The sequence below is a fragment of the Crinia signifera genome, chromosome 8, assembly GCF_055691185.1.
Source record: "Crinia signifera chromosome 8, ASM5569118v1, whole genome shotgun sequence".
In the NCBI taxonomy this organism is placed as follows: Eukaryota; Metazoa; Chordata; class Amphibia; order Anura; family Myobatrachidae; genus Crinia; species Crinia signifera.
The window spans coordinates 80,990,633-81,016,276 of NC_139224.1; the positions used below are offsets into that span (position 1 = coordinate 80,990,633).

At 42.5% G+C, this 25,644-nt stretch overlaps 1 long non-coding RNA gene across 1 annotated transcript; it reads right to left on the bottom strand.

The window, feature by feature from the left end:
- Window positions 1-646: 646 nt before the first annotated feature.
- LOC146027037 (uncharacterized) lies at window positions 647-19,269 on the bottom strand. Its single transcript, XR_014454636.1, has 3 exons — window positions 19,105-19,269; window positions 5,800-5,942; window positions 647-875 (listed from the first exon to the last, which is right to left on the bottom strand). It is a non-coding gene; the product is annotated as an uncharacterized LOC146027037 (long non-coding RNA).
- Between the last annotated feature and the right edge of the window lie 6,375 nt (window positions 19,270-25,644).

Consider the following 25,644-nt stretch of genomic DNA (forward strand, 5'->3'; position numbering starts at 1 on the left):
TGATGTGTGGCCAGCATAAGGATCTGAGATTTTATGGCCTTGTACAGGAAACAGATTCAATAACGTCTTAAGCTTGGTATACAGTGGCCAATGTGCTGCCCAGTCAGACGGATTGAACCAGAATATCAAACATTGTGACAATGCTAGGTTTGATGTGCTTCACATCAAACCTAGCTAGTGACACCATGCATGTTAATGAAGGCTGGAACAATGATTGTTCAATCCTTCATTAGCATCGTTCCAGTGTGTACCAGTGATCTGAGCTGACTGGGTTGTTGGAACAAATCCCTGTTGCTCCATTGTGTAGCCAGCTTTAAACTGAGTGTATTTGACCTGTAGGTGTGACTCCCTGTGGTTTATAATAAATGGTGTCTAGTTAGGTACAGACTCGCCATTTGTCTCATTTTTTCAAAAGACTGTTTTCTTACAGTAGGTACGCTAGGTGATAAATTAAAAAACGTTATTTTTATAATTGGTTGTACATTACACTTCCCTGTTCAAGAATGGCCCTTTAGCATACAGGTTTACAATTTACATTTTCCATATGGTGTCAGGTCTGGACTGGATTGTGTTCCTGGCAATGATGCTGGTAGGCTAGTGGTAGGAAGCTGGGAACCAGAAACTAGGTGGTTTTATGTAACAACTGTTCATAAACCAGGTACAGGCAGTAATACCTCTGGGGTGCAGCTGGAGCAGAGAGTTGGCAGATACCAGGACAGAGTCGCAGAATCTAACTCGCCAGTGGTCTTCGCTGGATTCAGTCTGGGAACTGATGGTAGTTGGATTTGGTTTGGGAACCAATGGTAGCTTGAATTTGTCATGGGAACTGATAGTAGCTGGATTCAGTCTGGTATCCGATGGTAGTTGGATTTGGCCTGGGAACAGAAGATAGCTGGATTTGGTCTGGGAACCGATAGTATTCAGGAAACCAAAGAAATAACAGCACACATATATCCAGAGAGCAGGAAACAAGCCTGGAGCTTTTGGAGCTGGAACTGGAGATTCTCACAGAAACAGACAATTGTTCAAGGCACTAGATGAGTCTGGGAGGCTTGCTTATATCTCCCAGGGTGGCTGTTGATTAGTTGCTGACCACTGCAGCAGTTGGACAGAACCAGGAAGTTACCTGAGTTTACCTGAATCACGTGATAATTGCAGTTTAGTGGACAGGTGTGCAGGAGTCATCTGACACCAGATGTCATGGAGGCATCCATGTGCCTTGGACATTGCAGGGAGTGCCGGGTGACAGCCACATGGATGTGACACAGAGATATCATGACATTCCTGACATATGGAATATACCTTGATACAACATGTAATTTGAATAATACAATTTTCTGGACATGATTGATCATGACAGTGGCCATGATCATGGTCTCATTTACCCAATCATTGGGATTTTCACTCATTGTGTCTAATTCAACATACATTGCTATATTAGAGAAAATGCAGTGGTCTGCAAGCAGAAATCCACTGCCCAAACAGGAAAAAAATATGCCCCTTGCAAAATTGTGAATGCATCACAAATAAAAATATTTTTGCAGATCCATTTGCAAAAACTGAACCATCTAATGCTGCTTTCCCACTGCCAAGCCGTTTAAAGAACCTGTATTTTTAAACGGTATTTAAAACGGTATTAGCTTTCACATTGCAGTAGATTACCGTTTTAAATACCGTTTAAGTACCATTCACATTGCAGTAAACCATTTAGTCCCTTCGTGTCCCCTGGTAACTGTCCTGCCCCCCATCCCCCTGTACCTGCCAGCTGGTACCCTATCTCCCCCCCTCTGCCCTGGTACCCCCCTCCCCCCCTGCTCTGGTACCTTGCAGCGGGGCAGCAGGGTAGGCAGCGGGCATTCAAGGGCTCCTAGTCGGCAGGTCCTAGACTGATTGCTGAAAGCATCATGCAGGAGGAGGCTGGTGCACAGACAGCGGGGGCACTGGGGATCCGGGCTCAGGAGGAGGAAGCGGAGGAAGGTCCATTAGGAGATTGTCATTTAATCATAGGGGGTCCCTGCTGCGAATGGGAAATAGCGGGCCCGAAAATTACATATATGCATATCTAATGAGCCGCTAATTAAATATTTGCATATTTAATGAACAGGACAGGTACCAGGGGAGGGGGAAGACTAGTGTGGCTCTGAAATGATATTTAAGATCCTATTCTCACTGCATAAAAAACGGCTCTGAAACGTGTAGGACTCTGCTTTGGAAACGGGTTGAAATACCAGTTAACTTTAACCGGTAAATCAACTCTGGCGCTTTCCAACTGCAGCCTTAAACGTTTAGAAAGGGGGGAAAAAACGGCAATATACCGTTTAAGACCTGCAGTGAGAAAGGGGCATAAAGTTTTTTTTCCATCTGAGTAGAGGTGCCCATACACAGTACAAATATTGTATACATTTCATCTCATTGCATTGCATAGGTTTTGCAATGCAATGAGATGAGATCTGGTGCTGCACATACTTTTTGAGCTGTGCGATGAGATGTGTGATGGGAGCGCGCATCTCATTGCACCCAGCAATTGTACTGTGTATGGGCACCTTAAGTCTAGAGCTACCACCAATCTGCTCAAGAATCAGGCTGAAAGTGGTCGACACTGACGGGAGAGACCCACCCATGAACACCAGCTTCCTGTCAATTAAATTGTGGCTACTCTGCAACATCTAGTGTATGAATATTTATCTGGGCCTGTGCATGTGCAAACGCTATGCATGCGCAGTTGCTCGATAATCAATCAATTTGTGAATTCTCTGATAAGCGGTCAGATCCATGCTGAATATAAACCTATAATCTATAATACAGCATGTAGATCAGAAAGGTACATGATGACCGTCTGGACTAGTCTATAAATTAAACTCTATCTTGTGGGAGCTGCTGTTGCTAAATGTCGCTTCACAACATTGTCAAGTAGGCGAGTGCTCTTGGTCAACTTATTGAAAAATGATGATTGTCCCTCAAGTGTTTTGAAAAAAGTTTTACATTCAAGCATACATTTTGCTGAATGCAAAAGCATCAGGTTTAACTTGTGCTCATAACAATAACAAAACATGGCTTCCTATTTTCCTTAATCCAGGCCTGTACCACATACTTACCCTTTTCAGATCGCAATTCAAGGTCGGACCCAGATTCTTGACCCCGAGTCTGATGCTTTCACATTAAACCCAGGTTGTCCATTATACAGGGGAGGACCTGGGTTTAACCCTTCCTTATAACACCAGTCAAATTTCTAGGTTGGTCAACCCATGTTATAAGCTTTGATGCTTTCACACCGTACAACAACCCAAGTCGACCCGGCAATTACCTGGGTCCGTGTTATGGTGTTAAATGAGTATAAGATATTATGCCATCACAGAGACTCCTTTGTAAGTCTGTGCTACTAGATTTTTAATGCTGTTGTATTTCTCCAATACTACCAAAAACATAATCAGCAATGGCCTTTGCTCATCAGTCTTCACTCACATCAAAAAAAAATAAAAAAATACCTCCCTCACCTCCCTTTTGGCAACAATGATAAAAAATCACAAATAACTGCCATTTGCTTGTGACCTCTGTTGTCTCGTCTCTTTCTAATAATTTCAGATCACATCACCAACTACTTCAATCACATTGTTCTGTGTAATGTTTAATAAGCCAGAAAACACAGTGGGTGTCTTCAAATGCCTAGCTAACTTTTTTCATCTTTCTCAGTAAAAACATGTAATAGTTCCACATACTGTAGCTGCCATGATGAAAAGAGCTTGCTCTTGCTCTCTTATTGTTTCCATGAAATGCTAACTCCTGTTTGGCTAGGAAACAAGTTGCATTAAAAATCTCATGGTTTTCCTTTACTTTAGCATTATGAATGCTGATATTTAATCTCTGCTGTTCATTCAGAGACAGATCTATCACTGAGATTCCAAAGTTCTTAAAGTAATTCGGCTTTGACTGTGAAATGTTGACTTTTCATGTTTGCTAAAACTGCTTGGTAGTTTTTCAGTCACAAAATCTTTCATTAGTCCAAATACTGTCATGGTGGTGAAAAGAGGGCAGGGAAAGGAGTAAAGGTGATTCCTCATAGCACAGCCACACAGCCCCACTATTTGTTGGTACTACTCCGCTTTAAACGAACAAGTAATTTTCATTTGTCCTACATTTGAAGTTGGCAATTAAGCTCTGGTTTTTCTTCCATTATTTATCGCTCCTTGATTTCCCTGAATGTCCACTTAGGATATCTAATATAAATCGCTTTCCAGTCATGTTTAATTTTTACACTGATGTAGAACAAATACATTTAATAAAAAAAATGATATTAAAATTCACAAATGTATGGATGGGCGCTTGCGCCGAAACAACATCTGGATTTTGGGGGTGTCAAAAAAGACTGAGGGCAGCTTACCTGAATTGTGGTTAGAAAAATGGTTGTTATCACAATTTGGAAAAGAGGCTTTTTCCCCACAGTTCTGTGTTGAGAGGGCCCATAGGGTACCAGGTAGACCGCAACCACCAGGTACCTCAGCAAGAACATTAATGGCAAAACTCATGAATTACAGAGATCGGGACATTGTAATCCGTAAGGCAAGAGGAAAAAGTCAGATAGAAATAAAGGTACTCTTTACCTAGCACGGCGCCCATCGCGGGCATCGCATGCACTAAAGTAACGGGTGCGACGCGACCGACGCGATGCCCGCGATTTCCCATAGGGATCAATGTTACATTTTTCAATGGACGCGATTTTTCAGTTCAATGCCTCAATGCCCGCGATTTTGCCATAGGAAACAATGTTAAATGGGCCACAGAGCCCAAATAGGCACCCTTAGCAGTGAAATGTCCCCCACAATTGTTAACGACACCCCACGATCATCGCGAACCCGAAGCGTGGCGAGCGGCGGCGGTACGCGTCCTCCGACCTTTTCATACCCCCACTATCCACGTCGGCATGGAGATGAGAATAGAATAGTGTGGCGAGCCCCGCGAGGGGACGCGGATACCTGTGAAGCCCGCGAAGGGCCGCGTTTACCTGTGAAGGTATCCGCGTCCCCTCGCGGGGCTCGCTGCGCTCACCACGCTTCGGGCTCAGTGGCTCGCTGCGCTCGCCACACTATTCTATTCTCAACTCCACGCCGACGTGGATAGTGGGGGTATGAAAAGGTCGGAGGACGCGTACCGCCGCCCCTCGCGGGCTCGCTGCGCTCGCCACGCTTCGGGTTCGCGTGGATCGTGGGGTGTCGTTAACAATTGTGGGGGAAATTTCACTGCTAAGGGTGCCTATTTGGGCTCTGTGGCCCATTTAACATTGTTTCCTATGGCAAAATCTCGGGCATTGAGGCATTGAACTGTAAAATCGCGTCCATTGAAAAATTCAACATTGATCCCTATGGGAAATCGCGGGCATCGCGTCGGTCGCGTTGCACCCGTTACTGTAGTGCATGCAATTTTTTACACCCGCTGACCGCGATGGACATCGTGGGCGCCGTGCTAGGTAAAGAGTACCGAAATAAATGGCTCAAATATAATGTTCTTTCCTGATTATGCTAAGGAGGTCCAAAAGGAGCGTATAAAATTTGTGAACATAAAGAAAAGGCTGAGAGAACATAATATTCAGTATTCAATGATGTTCCCTGCGAGGTTAAAAATAATATCAGACGGGGAAACAAAGTTTTTCAACACCCCAGAAGAGGCATCAAAATGGTTAGATGGTAGGAGGAAAACACCCTCCATCAAATGAGAAAATCGCAGGGTGCCGACTTAAGTCAAAATGTAAAAGTAATATAGCAATATCATATTATGATTTTGCTGGTAGCCCTATTAGTTATTTACCTGTGCGTGGTATATTTGTATAGGAAAGTATTTTCTTTTTGGTTTTGTTGTTCATATTTTTAAAAAAAAATCTGGAGGGGGGTGGGGTACTCGCAGGGTTATCCGTGGTTCTGCTTTGGGCTGTTGCCTGCTATTTCCCCTTCCTGAGAGGGAAGAAGGAAGGAAAGAGAGTAATACATTAGTACGGGATATCAGTCACAAGCACAAAGCATTATATTAAATTATATAGGCTATAGCATGAATAATTTTAAATAAGGTAATTGAAGCAAATGACACATTAGAGAGTCCGCCATGAAGGTGGTCATAAGGGTTAGGTGTATTCGCCCCAAGTGGTGTGTGTGTGTATGTTGAGGTGTGAGGCTGGAACAACACCCAGCAGTAATGTAAGGGAATAATGGGAAATAGCAGAGTAAGAGGTAAAGGGGGGTGGGGTGGTAAAAATAAGGTATACTACACAGGGGATGGTATACATGGTGGGGGGTGGGGGGGTAGATATAGAAAAAGTCAGGTTGACAATATTAATGTGTTGGGTGGGATACTCTCAGTCTCAAAAAAGAAAGAAAATAGAAACACTTAGATGGTGAAATTAGTATATTGGAATGTACGTGGATTAAACGATAAAATAAAAAGAGCTACAGTAATGAACCAAGTCAAAAAATATGGGGTGCAGGTTGTATGCTTGAGCGAGACACATCTGGTGGGGAAAAAGTTATGTCCCTAAAAAAGTTTGGGTGGGACAGATGTTTCACTCAAGCTTTACAAATACCTCCCGTGGCATATCGGTATTAATACACAAGAATGTACCATTTGTATGTAAAAAACAAGAGATTGACAAAAAAGGTAGATACATTTTTTTACAGTGTCAAGTACAAAATATAAATATGTGTATCTTAGCGGCGTATATTCCACCACCATTTCATTATGAAGTGTTGAAACAAGCCGTAGACTTTGTGGCCATATCTAATGGTGCAGAAATAATGAAACAATGTAATGAATCCCCATGTGGATCGATGGAATAGAACCAAAGCGGTGGGCACCGGGGGAAATAAGGGTTTTGATAAATCTATAACAAATAATGGATGGAAAGATATTTGGAGGGAGAAGCAAATATCCAGGTTGAACAGGAACAAGGAGAATTTGCGGCAATTGTGTCATTGGACGCGGCAAAAGCTTACGATTGCGTCGCATGGAACTACCTCTGGGAAGTATCAAAAGAATTTGGATTTGGCCCCATTTTATAAACTGGGTAAAGCTGCTATATGCAGCACCAAGAGCTAGGATTCATGTAAATGGATATATCACCGCACCATTTAAACTAACAAGAGGCACAAGACAAGGATGCCCATTATCTCCATTCCTGTTCAACCTGTCAATTGAACCTCTTGCATGTATGCTCAGAGCTACACAGGGATTTAGTGGATTTGGATAAGGGAATAAAAATAAGGAACTTATATCAATGTATGCAGATGACATGTTAATCTGCTCAGCCAATTATATAAATGACCTACCAAAAGTGCTAAATATAATACATAGTTACATAGTAGGTTACATAGTAGGTAAGGCTGAAAAAAGACTTGCATCCATCTAGTTCAACCTGGTATAGATATCCATTGCTGATTTGGTAGGTTCTGGTATTTTACAGACAAATTATATTTCTTATTTGTACCCATGGATGTTTTTCTCCAGTAAATGTTTGTCCAACTTTGCCTTGAACGCAGTGCCAGATTAAGCCTTCGGGGGGCCCGGGGTACTTTAGACAGGGGGGCCCCCTTGCACTTGTCATTACTGGCTGCAAACTGCATGGGAGAATATTACACTGTCAAAACACAGAGTAAAGGCAGAATAAACCTGGTCAATGGGTAACTGCAGGGGATATAAATATATATATACACACACACACACACACACATACATACATACATACATACATACCACATGAAAAGCCTGTGTTTGTCCCTCTGCACCTTACTCTGTAGGAGACCTCACAGTCCTAGTGCTGCCTCTGATTAAAAACCCTCCCATGACTAAGCTGCTGCTGTTCTCCATTGGCCTGAGAAGCATGTAATGAGCTCCACCAATCAGAGCTCAGCCCAAACCTCTCAGCCTCTGCCCTCTGGTGCAAAGTGTCATTAGTCAACTCCCAACTTGTGCAATCAGTGTGCCTTGGCACCCGAGGCTCAGCACCATTAATCATTGTCACATTGGCAGATAGGTGAAGCTGCAGCACTACCCCACTCCCATGCACAAAACCTTTAGCTAAAAAAAAAAAATGTTTTTTAAAAATACACGCCAACCACAGGGGGCCCCTAGCTAGAGGGGGGCCCAGGGGCACTGACCCCTTGTGCCTCCATTATACTCCGGCCCTGCTTGAACGCATTTAATGAGCCAGCCGTTACCACCTCTCTGGGAAGAGAGTTCCAGAGTTTGACTGTTCTGACCGTAAAGAAATTCTTTCTACTAGCTGAATGAAATCTTTTTTCTTCTAATCTATACTCATGCCCTCGTGTCCTAGATTCCTTTCTAGTAGAAAAGATTGGGTGTGTGACAGTTCCTTATATTGGCCCTTGATATACTTGTACATGTTGAGCATGTCCCCCCTTAAACGTCTCTTTTCTAATGTAAATAGTCCCAAATTGCTTAATCTCTCTCCGTAGCTTAAATTCTCCATTCCCCTAATAAGCTTTGTTGCTCGCCTTTGGACTTTTTCTAATTCTATGATGTCCTTTTTGTAGTGTGGGGCCCAGAACTGCACTCCGTACTCGAGGTTAGGTCTCACCAATGCTTTATACAGTGGCATAATTACCCTTGAGTCCCTAGTTTCCATTCCCCTCTTAATACATGCCAGAATTTTGTTGGCCTTTTTTGTAGCTACATTACAATGGGCACTACATCCCAGTTTGCTGTCTATTTGGACTCCTAGATCCTTTTCAAGTATGGAATTACCCAGTTCCTCTCCGCTAAGGTTGTAACTTGCACACTGGTTGTGTCTCCCAAGGTGCATAACCTTACATTTATCTACATTGAACCTCATCTTCCATTTTTTTGCCCACTCATCTAGAATTGCAAGATCATTTTGAAGCATGGTGACATCTTCTGATTATTTGATGACTTTGCTAAGTTTTGTATCATCCGCAAAGATGGATACATTGCTGAGTAACCCTATCCCAATATCGTTAATAAAAATGTTAAACAAAATGTGCCCAAAAACCGAACCCTGGGGAACTCCACTTAGTACCGGTATCATATCTGATACGGCACCATTCACAACCACTCTTTGTTCTCTATTACATAGCCAATTCCCTACCCATCTGCAGATATTTTCACCCAATCCATTGTATTAATCAATCTCTTGTGTGGGACAGTATCAAATGCTTAAGCGAAATCTAGGAAAATCACATCTACAGCATTTCCATTATCAAGGTTTTTGCTAACCTCTTCATAGAACCCTAGTAGATTAGTTTGGCATGAACGATTTTTCACAAACCCATGTTGGTTAATACTGAGTAGACGGTGATGATCTAAATATTCCTGGATACCATCTCTTAAAAATCCTTCAAATAGTTTACCCACAATTGATGTTAAACTAACGGGTCTGTAATTAGCGGGATCTTCCTTTTTTGAATATTGGCACTACCTCTGCTATTCTCCAATCTTTTGGTACTACACCTGACGATAGTGACTTGCTAAAGATATAATGTAGGGGGGTAGCTAGTTCATCCCTTAATTCCATTAATACCCTCGGATGAATCCCATCTGGCCCTGGTGATTTATTTGTTTTGAGTTTGCTTAGCCACAATGAGATCTGGCTTATTTGTCCCTTTTGTGGTAAATGTTCGTTCCACAGTCTGCTCTCCCTTAGTAAATACTGATGAGAAGAACTCATTTAACAGTTTCGCTTTTCCCTTGTCCTCAGTAACACTTTTTCCACTAGTATCAGTTAGTGGGCCTATGTTTTCCTTAATTAAACGTTTACTATTTATGTATTTAAAAAACTTCTTTGGGTTGGTTTTGCTTTCAGTGGCTATGCACTCTTCATATAATATTTTAGCTGCTTTGATTACCCCTTTACAAGTTTTGTTTGATTCTCATTCAAGTTATTTTTATAGAATTTAAAGGCTCTGGTTTATTGTTGATAGCTGACCTTACTTCTTTGTCCAACCATGGTGGCTTTTTTTTGTTGAATTTACCTTTAGTTACTTTAGGAATGTATTCAATAGTTAGTGAATCAAGCACCTTTTTTAGAGTATCCCACATTTCCTCTGCATTTTTCCCCTTCATAACCGTTTCCCACCCAATTCCTGTTAGGGCTTCCCTGAATAATTCAAAGTTTGCTTTTCTGAAGTTTAGTATTTTTGCAGATCCTTTTTGATGTAATTTACTGAAGTTGATTTCCAGTGAAACCATATTGTGATCACTGTTCCCTAATTGTTCAATTACTTTTGTGTTTGAAACTAAGTCTGTGTTATTTGTTAATACTAAGTCCAAGAGTGCCTCATCACGAGTTGGAGTTTCTACCGTTTGTGTAATAAACTGGTCTTTAAGTAAGCTTAAGAACCCATTGCTTCTTGCTGATTTACCTGTTTCGTTTTCCAAATCAATGTCGGGTAAATTAAAATCCCCCATAATTAATACCTGACCCTGATTTGATGCTTGTTTGATTTGGTTTAAAAGAAGAGACTCTTCCCTTTCGTTTATATTTGGTGGTCTATAGCATACCCCTATTATAAATTTTTTTTTTTTTTTTTTTTTTATTATTGTCGGTTATCTCTGCCCACACTGTCTCCGAGTTGTCTTCTACCAGGACTGTGCTCATATTTTTCTCACATGATGTTAAGTTATTATTTACATATAGGCACACACCCCCGCCCCTTCTATTTTCCCTGTCTTTCCTGTAGAGTGTATATCCCTCCATGTTTAATACCCAGTCATGCGACTCATTACACCATGTTTCTGTAATACCAATGATGTTGTAGTCGTCCCTACTGATCACCGTTTCTATATCCCCGATTTTACTCACTAAGCTTCTTGCATTAGCCAGTAAGCATTTTAATTTATGTTTATTTTTAGATATGGCTCTAATATTGTGATTAGTTTCACCCCAGGACCCATTTGAATTCTTTACTAGCTTCCTCTTTCCCCTCTCCCCTTCAATAGACTCTCTACAGGCCTCCCCACCATGCACGCTGCCTTTATAGTTCTGGAAATTCTTCCTCTGTCCTTCCCTCCTTCCCGTATACTAAGATCATCTGTACCTAAGAACTGTAATGGGGTAACGTGACTGTTACAACATAACATTTTATTACATGACATTCCTGATGCACCCTGAGAGTTACCCCAGATTATACCCTTGTTATGTCCCAGGACTTTGTCTATGTCTCCGTCCCCCCCCCCCCCATCTCCTTCCCCCATATGATTCCTGATCCCAGTCCGGCTTCTCTCCCTGATGGTCCCATAATGTCTTGCTGCCCCCACCCCCCCGTCGCCTAGTTTAAAATCTCCTCCAACCCTCTAACCATCCTTCCCCCCAGCACCGCAGCCCCCTCCTCGTTCAGGTGCAATCCATCACGGCAAAATAGAAGAGTTTGGGAGATACTCAGGCCTAAAAATTAATTAGGGAAATTCACATATGATACCTCTAAGAGGAAAAAGCCCTGGAAATGAGGATAATGAATTAGAGCTAAAGTCGGTGGATAATATAAAATACTTAGGGATGCGTATATCTAACTTGCCCGGGGACTTTGTGAAATAAATATTACTCCACTAATTAAATACTACCAGGAGAAAGTTAAAACCTGGATAAAGCTCCCTCCAACTGTGACAGGTAGAATTAACTTAATAAAAATGGTGGTATTACCAACATTTCTGTATGCCTCCCTCCAATCACCAGGATATATCCCTGGGAAGATATTCAAAGAAATAAATAGTATTACTACCTCGTTAATATGGGGGGGGGGGGGAGAGCAAGAGTAAAAATAGAAACTCTAAAAAAGGCAAAACAACAGGGGGGGATGGGACTAACACATTTTCAATTGTATTATGTGGCAGCACAATTAACACATCTACAATTGTGGGTAGGGGAAATACAGAGGAGTCCAAACAGGTATTATTATTAGGAAGTAGGATTAAAGTAAAAAACCCACTGATAAAACAAGCAATAAAAATATGGGAATATGCCAATAAAATCATGGGCAATTTGGGCTATAAGATCTGCAAAACAGGATCGCTATGAGAACATCCAATTCCAAAAGTTCTTCTGGGTTGTCACCATGCATGGTGCGGGTTGGTGGTTCCCTGTTGTTCTTTTATCCACTGAAACAGACAACAGGGAACCGCCAACCCGCATCGTGCACTGTGACAACCCGGAAGAACTTTTTGAATTGGACGGGAGCCAGATTGGACCGTCGAGGAGTAGGAGACAGAGAGCATTAGTGAGGCAGGAGGAATCCGGACGAAACAAACGAGATGGTGTCTGCGGCAACACTGTTGAATGGAACACCATGCTCACCGCACTCAGTCCCTGCAAGCCACCAGAGGGAAGTAGCGGCTGGCGCCCGTGGTATCCCCACTCACGTGTGATGCCAAGTCTATCCGGGGGTGAGCAGCTAGGATGCTGGCAACCCTAGGCTGCACCTTCTCCGAAAATCCGCAGAATAATTGCAAGGCGTTAACAGGGTACCTGAAGAACCGCATATACTGATCTGATTAGCGGGATGCAGTATTAATATATTTATGAGACTTTTTAGCAGAGACTTAATTCCATATTGGGACCTTAAAAGACAAGAGTCCCTGCTCCATTACATAAAGCAGAAGACCGCTGATGCATATCTGACACGGGGTTGGTGTACAGAATACAGCACGGCACTGCAGACTTGTTAGGACCAGGACTGTGAATTTATTGTTTTTTATTTATTTGCTACTTGGATTCACCAGTTATATATGTTTTCTTATTTGAAGTAAAGTCATTTAAATTATCATTGTGTTACTATCAATACTGTGCATTTGAACACACTTATGTTTTGGATCTATAACAGCTGACACGCAATAGAGCACAAGCAGAATTGCATCATCAGCTGTGACACATAAGCACATAGAACCCAAATTGTGCCATTATATAAATCATACAAATTAGTATAGAAGTGTATCTTTATGAATAATTGGCATAATTTGACTTCATATTGGGGCACCAACACACTTAAGGCCCATACACACTTGGCGACTTTGAGCTGAAAGTCGCTCAAAACAGCAGGTTTGACCGGCTTTCAGCTCAGAGCCGCCCAGAGTGTATGGCCCGGCGATGAGCGTTGAGCGCTGCTGCGCGCTCCCGCAGCATCGCCGGGAAAGCCGCTCATCTGCTGGTTATACCAGCAGATGAGCGGCTTTCAGGACGGCTTTGCATATTGCTCCTCTATTCAATGCCGTCCTCCCCCATCCGTCGGTGCTGGGCAGGGGGAAAGCCGCGATGATTGTCATCATCGCTGTCCATACACACTGGGCATATTCGCCCATTGTGTATGGACCTGAAGGTAGAGCGCAGCACAAAAAAACCCCACAAAAACAATTGCTAACTTGCATTGAAGTCAGAGAAAACAAACTTTTTTGTAAGCTGTAAATCTCTAAAGGTGTGCAAAGACAGATAATCTTTATTTGAAGGTAAAAATGTACTTGTTTTAAAACCCCTTGGATGTTCCATCACACACCTAGGGGGGGGCTCTACATTAAATTATGCACCCCTAATTTCATGAAAGTATTTCAAGGAAAGATAATTGCTTTAACATTTTTCACCTAAACGTACCTAAAAAGGTAGGTGACACTGCATAGCCAAAGCTTACTCAGAATAACCACCAGAACTGCTTAGCTGGAGCCAGTAAATCTGCATTAGATGATGGAAACCTTGGCACTCCTAGAAAATTGGGGAAACACATTTTGAGAATGCTGGCCAGCTCTTCCCACCCCCAAATCCTGGAAGCCTGTTAATCTGGCTACAGTTTAGAAGAAACTGCATGAAATCATGCAGGACCCATTCTACAAATGTGCAGAATGAGTACTGAGCACCCAGCACTCCACCCACCATCAGATATTTATGCAACCATTGGGTATGGGTACATTTATAAATCAGGCCCTCAGTCAGTAATATATAAAAACACCAGAGTCAAGGTAATATCTGCTGGTAATAAGAACCTTTGGCATAATAGATTTAGCAAAAGAACATATATAAGACACATCTGCACATCATCAGATCACAGAAAGAACACTCAAACAAAAGCTTGAGCTGCTGTAGAGAAAATAATAATATATTACCTAGAATAGTGTTTGCCAAACTTTTTTTGAATCATGGCACTCTAGAGAATCAGAATGGTACTTGTTTCCTAGCACGGCCACCCCGATTTACATCGGGGTGGTCGTGTCGGAAAAATCGCGTCGATCGCATCGCATGCGATTTGGTCGCATGCGATGCGATCGACGCGACCGACCCGATTTTTTGATTGAATGAAATGTAAATCGGGTCCCTGGGACCCGATTTTACATTGGATTCAATGTAAAATATTCCCTACACCCCCAAATTTAACGACGTAAACCCCACCCCACGATAGACGCCAACCCGAAGCGTGGCAAGCGCAGCGAGCCCGCGAGGGGCGGCGGTGCGCGTCCTCCGACCTTTTCATTCCCCTACTATCCACGTCGGCGTGGAGTTGAGAATAGAATAGTGTGGCGAGCCACCGAGCCCGAAGCGTGGCGAGCGGACGCGTATACCTGTGAAGTTATACACGTCCCCTCGCAGGGATCGCTGCGCTCGCCACGCTTCGGGCTCGGTGGCTCGCTGCGCTCGCCACACTATTCTATTCTCAACTCCACGCCGACGTGGATAGTAGGGGAATGAAAAGGTCGGAGGACGCGCACCGCCGCCCCTCGCGGGCTCGCTGCGCTCACCACGCTTCGGGTTGGCGTCTATCGTGGGGTGACGACGGGGACATCTATAATGTGAAATGGGTCATATTGGCCCATTTCACATTTTTCACATTTTCTCACGATTTCAATGTTAAAAAATATTTTAACATTGAAGCCTATGGCAAAATCGGGGGCATCGCGTCGGTCGCGTCGGGACCAATGTTAATGGTCCCGACCGACGCGATGCCCCCGATATTCGACACGATCCTCACGATTTCAATGTTAAAAAATATTTTAACATTGAAGCCTATGGAAAAATCGGGGGCATTGCGTCGGTCGCGTCGGGACCAATGTTAATGGTCCCGACCGACGCGATGCCCCCGATATTGTACCTTTGCCGGCAAAATGGACCTGATTTCAAAGGAAATCGGGTCCATCGTGTGGATCGTGTACCTTAACTTAAAGGTACACGATCCACAAGATTGTGGCCGTGCTAGGAAACAAGTACCATCGGAATTTTTTTTTCCATGGCTCCTCTATACCAGGAGTTTCTTATTGACAATTAAAAACAAAACCAAATAGTTGACCCTTCTCTAAGCGCTATCCATAATGCAGCTGTTACAAGCCACCTACGGTGGGTCAGTGTCATTCATGTTCTGTTTGGAGTTATATGTTCTCTCCGGATCAGGTTTTGCTGATCCACCTTGCCTGGTTTTCATGCATACCTTAGCCTTTGGGTGTGGCTGACTCCTAAGCCACTGCGTATTTTGGTATGCACCCAGCATTGAGAACCTGCCAGTTATAGTCTTGTTAGAGTCCTGTTACAGTCCTGTCTCAGTCTTGATAAAGTCCTTAGTATTCCTGTGATACTCATAGTATTCTGCTGGTTCCTGGTTATTTCCATGTTGTTCCTAGACATTCTCATATTCCTAGCTAACAACTGTCTGTGTATACTTCAGAGTTCAGGTTATTCCAGCCTGTGTCTGAGGAGTCCTGCAAGCATACCTGCCGTGTGGCTGAAATCTTGTCTGTATCAGATAATCATTACTTCCAGTCTGTGTTCAGCTTCTGTGAGTACCAGCGGCCTCCCCACACATAGGCCCTTATTCTGATTGAGTCGAACGGCTGCGTGTGCGGCCGGCCGGCCGATGTTTTGTGTTTGCGCATGTGCAGAGGCGTTTCTGCTATTAAAATCTAAATATTAATAGACCAGTGGATAATGTAGTAGTTACACTGTATTTGTTACCTTCTAAACCATGCAACAGGTTACCCCTGGCAACTGCAGCCTGATACAGAGCAGAGCTTCTCCATTCACTGACATGACAATGTGAATGGTTGTAAAACACATTTGCATATTAGATGCTCCTGAATCCATTGTAAAGTGTCCAAACAGGTTAAACCTATTCATTGGCTTTATAAGAAATAAAGCTTTACACTTTATATACTGTATGTCTAATGCAGCCGCACAGCTATTTAAACGTGCCACTCCGATGCATCAGCGTATTAGACTCTCAATGAGAGTTTATGCAATGAACATATCTTTATAACCTTTGGATCACCATTAATTCACTGATTATATCAGTCAACATACAAATTGATCTTGATTAAGGCTGGTGCTGCATCTGAGACACCGCTAATAGATATAAAGAAATAATACACGTAGACACTGGTTATATGAAGATCACAGATCCGATCCCCTGGTCCTAATATATTGAAGTCCAAAGTGGACGCAGATGATTAAAAGATTACACACAATATAAACTATAGAAGTATGCAATACAGCTTGTACATAAAAGAAACAGTAATAAAAAGAGTACAAATGCAGGTACGCTAACATATAACAACTAACACATATAAGGAATAACAATTACCATCAAAGAAAGCAGAGACCACGAACGGATAAGAAATCCCCCCAAGATCCTGGGAATGTGTTCTGATTAGATCACATCTGACTGCAGCGATCCCAGGACCAGACTTTTAAAGCAAGGGGGAGTGGGGACAAACTGGATTATCATTGGGTACAGAAAAGGGACTGGGCATCTCTTCATTGGTCCTCCACATCACGGGTACGACTTCCTGTCCATGAAAGTCTCGTCAGAGCATGCTTGTTCTCGGGGTGAGGGGGAAGCTGAGAACTTGTTCTGGCTGGAATTTAGTCATTTGTCTCCTATTCATAGTGGTTCATTAGATAACATAGACTAGATATCTGTAAGGTCATATATAGTGATTGTTTCACTATACTGACCTTGCGACTGTTGACGGCAATTGTAACAAGTTAAATCAAAACTAAGTCTGGGTTTACTCAGGGGGTTTCACACAAACATAAAGAAACAAGAGGGGACATATCATTAAGAATTAACCATTAATGTTTCACATCTGACCTTGGTAGTTACGTTTAAGCTACTAAGATGCAAATGGCGTACTGGAATTGCGTAGAGGGCGGTAATAATACCTTAATGGCGTAGACGTGCAATTTTGTTTTCCACACTGCGCGTGTGCGAACACCTTGTACCTCCGAACACGGCGTGAATTCCGTGCAGAAAACGATTGTACGGAACCATCCGAACAGAGGGTGGAGAGGGGTGTGAAGGGCTGTTTGGGCTCATTACCATATGCTTACACCCCGAGTTTCATGGGTGTTCCCATGAAAACACTGGGCGTACATATGGTAATCTGGCCGTGACACATGTGTGTGGGGGGGACAGCTGACATAGCTGGATGTCAGCTGCCTGCCCATATCCCTGCTTTCACACAGAAAAATGTCCGAGTGGTCTGGAGCACTCGGGGCTGCCTGACCGCTCGGTCCATCATTTAATGGTCGGCGACCATCGGAGAAAGGGGGAGGTTCCCACAGATGGGGGAGGTGTTCACATGAAACATGCACTTGCAATCATACCGCATTCCGACGGCGTAAGTGATCCGTACGGTAGGTGGTGCTAAGAACACTCGTGCCCGTCCGAAATACGCATCCATGCGATTCAACCAGAATAAGGCCCATAGTGGAGAAGGTCGCACCTTTCATTACCCTCTGCTGTTGGTATTGTCATAGCGCCAGCTGGAGCCCTAGGTCTTGTCCTGAGATGGTATCAGTGAAGGTTGCATATCTTATCCATGTTTGTGTTCAGAGCCTAGTCTGTATTTTTCTTGTCTAGTTAGTTTTTACTCTTACTAGTACCCTGATTGAGTTGCGACTTTGTGTCATTGCGAAAGACCAGGTGGCATCCGAGTACAGGGTAAAGCTAGTCTGCCCTGGAAAGATGGCTATTAGAGGTGAAACCTAAGACTTGCGCAGGTGCCAGCTGCATCAGTGTATAGTAATAGAGTCAGGGTCAGGCTCTAGGTGCTCTGCGGCTACACTATCTCGGCCACAGAGGCACATTTCCAGCCAATCACCTCCTATCTGCCATGTTACAAGCTGTGTTTGAAAAAGTCAGTAAGGAGCTGATTGGTTGGATGTTTATCTCTCTTTATCACCCTTGCATTTTTCTCTTGTTAAGGCTTAATACATCTGCCCCATTATGGGATAATTATCTGTCTATTATGTATGGCCCATTAATGGCTAGCTCTTCCTCACCTTGTAGACCTTACCACTGATGACGTACTAATGGATGAATGTTTAATTATTTGGGGCCTTATTCTGGATCGGGCGGCCAAGCGTACGTATGTTCCGTATCACCGTACGTTTCCCGTACGCGGACGGCGAGCGAAAGTCCACCCACAAAACATCCGCATACGGACGGTCACAAAAACCGACAAAGGGGAGTGGCGTACACTTGAGCGTACGCCACCGTACATGGACGGATCTCCTCTTAGACTCCGATAACTGGTGTAGAACAGAGCGTACGCCACCGTATACGGACGGGTCTCGTCCCCTATCACAACGACATCTTACGGCTATCTGAGCGTAAATGTAACACCCCAATAAGGGTTAATGTTTATACATAAACTAAAATGTTATATGGTTGTGATACAGTAAATCTAGCAGATATCAAAAGTAATATTAGTAGTTAATTAATTATTTAGGAAAAGTATTAATGTGTTAATACCCCTTATTAATAGAATATTGTGAACTGAACACTGTTTACCCCTTTCCTGAACTGACAATGGACTTGTCCTCCTAGCCCATTAGGGTGGACTATACCATATACCCTGCTTTAAAGGGGAGAACTGTGAGGAATATTCCAGAAAGGAAAATATACTCTGACAGTTGGCAGAGCCCCTGCTGATCAGGAAACCCCAGAGCAGGGATATAGAGGTGCTGAGGGGAAAGAGCAGTAGGTGTGTTGTGGATAGGGATTGAGGAAAGCTGAAGTGCAGCAGAAAAGACACTGTGTAGCAGTTGTGGAGAGAAAGTTAAGGCAGCAGAGCTGCGCAGCTGGAAAGTGTGTGATGCGTTGCTGTAATTAGAAGAATACTTACCAAAAGGGCTCCGATGATTTCCCGAGGTCCCCTTGAGCAGCGGTGACAGAGGCGGTGACTGATCCAAGCTGTGATCGATAAAGAAGAGGGTGTGGTGAGTGATTGTCCAGCCCCAAGGCAGCACAGTACAGCCTCCTGCATATCCCACAGATCAGCCCAGAGATAGTCCAGCCGGAGACAGCATACAGGATGGCCCACAGATAGCTGTAACGCCCCTGCAGTAACCTCATAGCCAGCCTAACACCTCTCCTGGCTAAAGAAAGCATTGTGTGTAACATTCACCTCATCCAGGCAGCAATAAGCAGTACCTACACTGGCATTTGGGGAGAGACTCTAGTAGTTAATACTGCACACAATACCCAAGTCGTCCTTAGCTACAAGTTAGGAGGAAGGGAGTAGTGGCTGCTGAATCAGCCCCAAAGCTGCATATTACAGAAGTGGACTGACACTTATAGAGACACTTGTGGCAATTATACTGCTAAGGGAAAATTGCTTATATCATTCTACTTAGGATATTCCAAAAATATTGCTAGCTTCTGTCATCTATTATCAGATTATTTGACGTTCAAGTTAAAAGTCAGCAGCATTATTACGCAAGACTTACCTTATATATTCTCTTGACTTTGGATTACAAATACACAGAGAGTTGACCTTGCAGCGTGGGACCTAAAAAAGAAAGAATATTTGTTATAAATAAGCGCTTAAAGAACAGGTGACTGCAGTCATAACAGGGTTAACCCAAGACTATTGTAGACATAAACAATTATTGCGCAATGATAATCTAGTTCTGGTAAAACGCTATAACCTGTTTTGATATTGTAACGGTTTGTTACACATTGCAGGTGAATGGATAGTTGCTTATTTGCTTGTTGCAGAATAGTACAACTTATGCTCTAAGTAATATTGTTATACATCAATATCTCACCAATGTTACGTGGGAAGAATCTCTGATGTTTGTATTTATACATTGATATTTTGTGCATAATAGTATCCTTGATTTTCATCGGTTCCTTTAAGAAAAACGGAGTTCCAGCTTAATAAAATTACTCTTTTATTTTTCCTCGTGAGTTATTGTGGTGAGCTGTTGATAATTGCTGTTGCAAGATAACCTGTAAGGATAAAGATACTTATATGAGAGAGTATCACATTTGGCGTCCGCGAACAGGATAGGAACAAGATGTTGGATATCCAGACTCCTGTGTTAACTTTGAGACGGAGATTGTTACCCATGTCACCCAGGCAAAGAACAATGGCATCACCAATCACAATGCCTTACTACCCTGGAGCCCCATGGCTGCCAACTTATTCTGGGAAAGCATGTACTCCAGGTAACAGTATATTTAAGGACTTCAAGTCAAAACTGCTGTCACTATTTTGCATAGGTTCCCTTAATGAGCCACAGAAGGTGGAAATATTGATCGGACAGTTAAGAGGCCTAGCCCTTCGGGAAGTAAACTCTTGGTCTACTGAACAGAAGAAGAACGTAGAAGACATATTTAAAAAATTATCCACTATTTTTGATTTGCAAACTTTATCTAAACTTAAAATTAACTTCTATGGAAGAAAGCAACAGCCCCATGAATCCTTAAGAGAATTTGCTCTCAGTTTGCAGGAATCACTCAAAGAACTACAGAACTTTGACCCTCGTGAAAAACAACAAGAGGATGAAACATTGACCAGTCAATTTATAAAAGGAGCTCTCGGGGATGCAGTGCGTACTACATTATGCATGGTGAGATCACAGAATCCAACTTGCCCTTTCCCTGAATTTAAAGAGACTGTTATCAAAATTCTGGGACTGAATACATCTTCTGAAACTACCTCCTCCTTATCACTGGAAAATTCTGAGGCCAGAAGTCCCTCTAAAATCAGCTATAATGAAAGAAAAAAACCCATGGCACCCAAAGAGGCAGTCATACAGCATGCTCAGTTATCCTCCTGCCCTGACCAAAGTGAAGTATTAAAAAGCAAGATTGAAGAATCTATCCAGGGTTTTACAGAACTGTGCAGGGAGGTGGAAAACCCAACGAAAGAGCAATTGCTTCCTCAAGAACAACAGAAAGGTTATATCGAAAAGAGAGCCAGGAATTCGAGAATAAAACGGACCTACCAGTTTGACGCACAGGGATTGCAAGTATGTCAATGCCGTAGACAAAAGGAACATGTTCAGTTCAACTGCAGGCAACATGAGAATTTAAACTCAAACCCTGAGGCAGAGGATCAGTGCTCAGGAAGCACAGCAAGAATTGATCAACCTGTGTATGACAGACAAGATATAGGTCCAGAAACAGTATTGCAAAACCAGGCTAAAAATGTTGGTGTACCTAATGCAGGCAGTGTTCTGCCAGCCAGCACAAGGAACATTTTGGGTCGAGTATTATGGTTTAATGTCCAACGGGGTTATGGCTTTATAAACCGTATTGACACCAAGGAAGATGTATTTGTGCACTATACTGCCATTAAGAAGAACAACCCCAGGAACTTCTTCTGCAGTTTGGAAGAAGGAGAGTTGGTGGAGTTCAATGTGGTGATTGGAGAGAAGGGCACCAAAGCTACTAATGTAACTGGTCCTAATGGTGTTTCAGTGCAAGGCAGCAAATATGCAGCAGGTCGCAGTCCATATGCCAATGTCCCAGTGCAGAGAAAATCAGTTGGGAGGACAGTTGAACAAAATGTAGAGCAACAGAGTGAAGTGGTGCAGCAGAACCTACAGGATACTAACAAACCACAATCTCTTCCAGAGCCAGAATACCAGATTAAACCTAGAATGGATGACACACATGCCGGTAAAGTTCACTACAACCAGCCAGATTTAAAAATTGTTGAATATAAGGAAGACATTGAAAGAGTTGCCCACTCAACCACAGCAGAGAGGTTGGGTTCCCATGAACTTAATTGCCTTGGTTCTTTTATGCTAAAGTCTGAATCTATTTTATGTGAAGAACCATATATTTCAGTTAAAGAGCCCTTAACTTCTGTTCCATCAGAGTACAAACTTCCAAATAGTAAATATATTGAGATAAGTTCCAGTGAAACAGCATTAATTATGCACCAGATTTTGAGAAAATATGGAATGAGAAACAGAAGTGCCCCATTTATACAGTATAGGCATTAGATTGAACATAAATGTCAGAATAAGTACTGCTTTTGTCAATATTAATTGTAAAAAGTGTTTTTTTTTTTGAGTGCGTGTGTGTGTGTGTCCACAAATCTTAGACTGTTCTTTATTGGATGTTGTCTGTTGTGTGAGGACACACAACGTTCCAGCGGGGAAGTAATGTAACACCCCAATAAGGGTTAATGTTTATACATAAACTAAAATGTTATATGGTTGTGATACAGTAAATCTAGCAGATATCAAAAGTAATATTAGTAGTTAATTAATTATTTAGGAAAAGTATTAATGTGTTAATACCCCTTATTAATAGAATATTGTGAACTGAACACTGTTTACCCCTTTCCTGAACTGACAATGGACTTGTCCTCCTAGCCCATTAGGGTGGACTATACCATATACCCTGCTTTAAAGGGGAGAACTGTGAGGAATATTCCAGAAAGGAAAATATACTCTGACAGTTGGCAGAGCCCCTGCTGATCAGGAAACCCCAGAGCAGGGATATAGAGGTGCTGAGGGGAAAGAGCAGTAGGTGTGTTGTGGATAGGGATTGAGGAAAGCTGAAGTGCAGCAGAAAAGACACTGTGTAGCAGTTGTGGAGAGAAAGTTAAGGCAGCAGAGCTGCGCAGCTGGAAAGTGTGTGATGCGTTGCTGTAATTAGGAGAATACTTACCAAAAGGGCTCCGATGATTTCCCGAGGTCCCCTTGAGCAGCGGTGACAGAGGCGGTGACTGATCCAAGCTGTGATCGATAAAGAAGAGGGTGTGGTGAGTGATTGTCCAGCCCCAAGGCAGCACAGTACAGCCTCCTGCATATCCCACAGATCAGCCCAGAGATAGTCCAGCCGGAGACAGCATACAGGATGGCCCACAGATAGCTGTAACGCCCCTGCAGTAACCTCATAGCCAGCCTAACACCTCTCCTGGCTAAAGAAAGCATTGTGTGTAACATTCACCTCATCCAGGCAGCAATAAGCAGTACCTACACTGGCATTTGGGGAGAGACTCTAGTAGTTAATACTGCACACAATACCCAAGTCGTCCTTAGCTACAAGTTAGGAGGAAGGGAGTAGTGGCTGCTGAATCAGCCCCAAAGCTGCATATTACAGAAGTGGACTGACACTTATAGAGACACTTGTGGCAATTATACTGCTAAGGGAAAATTGCTTATATCATTCTACTTAGGATATTCCAAAAATATTGCTAGCTTCTGTCATCTATTATCAGATTATTTGACGTTCAAGTTAAAAGTCAGCAGCATTATTACGCAATACTTACCTTATGTATTCTCTTGACTTTGGATTACAAATACACAGAGAGTTGACCTTGCAGCGTGGGACCTAAAAAAGAAAGAATATTTGTTATAAATAAGCGCTTAAAGAACAGGTGACTGCAGTCATAACAGGGTTAACCCAAGACTATTGTAGACATAAACAATTATTGCGCAATGATAATCTAGTTCTGGTAAAACGCTATAACCTGTTTTGATATTGTAACAGTTTGTTACACATTGCAGGTGAATGGATAGTTGCTTATTTGCTTGTTGCAGAATAGTACAACTTATGCTCTAAGTAATATTGTTATACATCAATATCTCACCAATGTTACGTGGGAAGAATCTCTGATGTTTGTATTTATACATTGATATTTTGTGCATAATAGTATCCTTGATTTCCATCGGTTCCTTTAAGAAAAACGGAGTTCCAGCTTAATAAAATTACTCTTTTATTTTTCCTCGTGAGTTATTGTGGTGAGCTGTTGATAATTGCTGTTGCAAGATAACCTGTAAGGATAAAGATACTTATATGAGAGAGTATCACATAAAGCCACGTTGCACGGACGGGTCTCGCATGTTTTCAATGGAAAACTCAGCGTATGTCACCGATCGTGAGAGTGAGCGTACGTCCGTGCACGCTGGCATACCCTTCACATATATGACCCTGCTAATCTAGCCTTTCAACTATGATTAAACCAATTAAATGAATTATTCTAATTGTTAATCAATTATTGTTTTCTATTACCTCAATTGTCTACCTTAATGAACACCCTAATAAAATTACATTTTAACCCTCCTTACATGTATATTTATTATGTTGATCCAAATTATTAACATGTATACCTACCCTGATGTTATGTGTGATGTTTTCATCTAACATTAAACATTCATGCATTTTCACTATGTGTTATTTAACTCAAAAACACACACATTCACACATCAATCATTACCCCTCACCTCAAATTACAAATATAAATTACATTACACATCTGTATGTACCTGCCCTTACAAACCCTCTAACATATTTATGATTAAAAACACAGGCAACTTCTAACTGTACAAAACATTTATTTAAACCAAAGTAAGGGGGGGGGGGGGAATTAAAGGAGGGCCTCCAGTCGCCCAAAAATAATGTTCAAATAAAATAATGCAAGGAAGATTTCACTCAGAATGGCCACCTACCCTGGTGCTGTTCAGTGTCTGTAGTGAAGGGAAAAAAACATTATATTTAATATATAATATAAACAAAAGTTTGTTGTATTTTAACATAATAAGAAGTTGTGAGTTAAGTGTGAAGGCCACATACATTTTTCAACTACATTAAAGATGGGTATGCTGTAAACACGGTACTAAATAGTATTATGTTTACACACACATACTGTACATATTACATAACATTAAATACCTCCCTCCTTCTTGGATGAATGTATGCTGCATCACAATTGGGAGGTTTGTGCTGGTGGAATGACCTCAAACCTCACAATTAACCTGTGCTATTTAAGGGTAATGACATTGTTGCGGGTTAACCAGTCCTTACTATTTAAAAAGTAGGACATTGCTGTACAAATTATAGGCCTACAGCTTTTTGTGAAAAGCATGCATCCGCATGGCCTCACGCACTATTAACAAACCAATCTATAAATGAATGTTGCACATCATGCTGGGAAGTGTAGTTACACAACAGCTGGACCCACATAACTTCAACACCACTACTGTAGGATATGTCATTGGATGTACTGTTATGTCAAATACTCAAGGGGTGAGGCGTGGCCACACTCTGAAAATACACCAAGGGGACCCTTGTTCCTGGAGGAGGATAGGCCACTGCTGTGGGTCGCACTGCATTGATATGTTGCAACTAATGATGATGTTGGATACACATATGTGGGTGTTGTGATTGTTTATGTGTACAAATGTGTATGTAAACATTAGTCACATTGTTTACTTACGGCTACTTGTGCCATCCTGTTCTCCGCTGGATGGGTCCCCAGGAGCAGAAGAGTGGCTGGGGGTGGGTGAGTGGCTGGGGTGGGTGAGTGGCTGGGAGCAGAAGAGTGGCTGGGGGTGGGTGAGTGTCTGCTGGAAGTGGAGGGGGAGATGGTGTGGGTACCAGGGGACCCCAAGGTGGTCTCCTCCAAATCCTCCTCCTG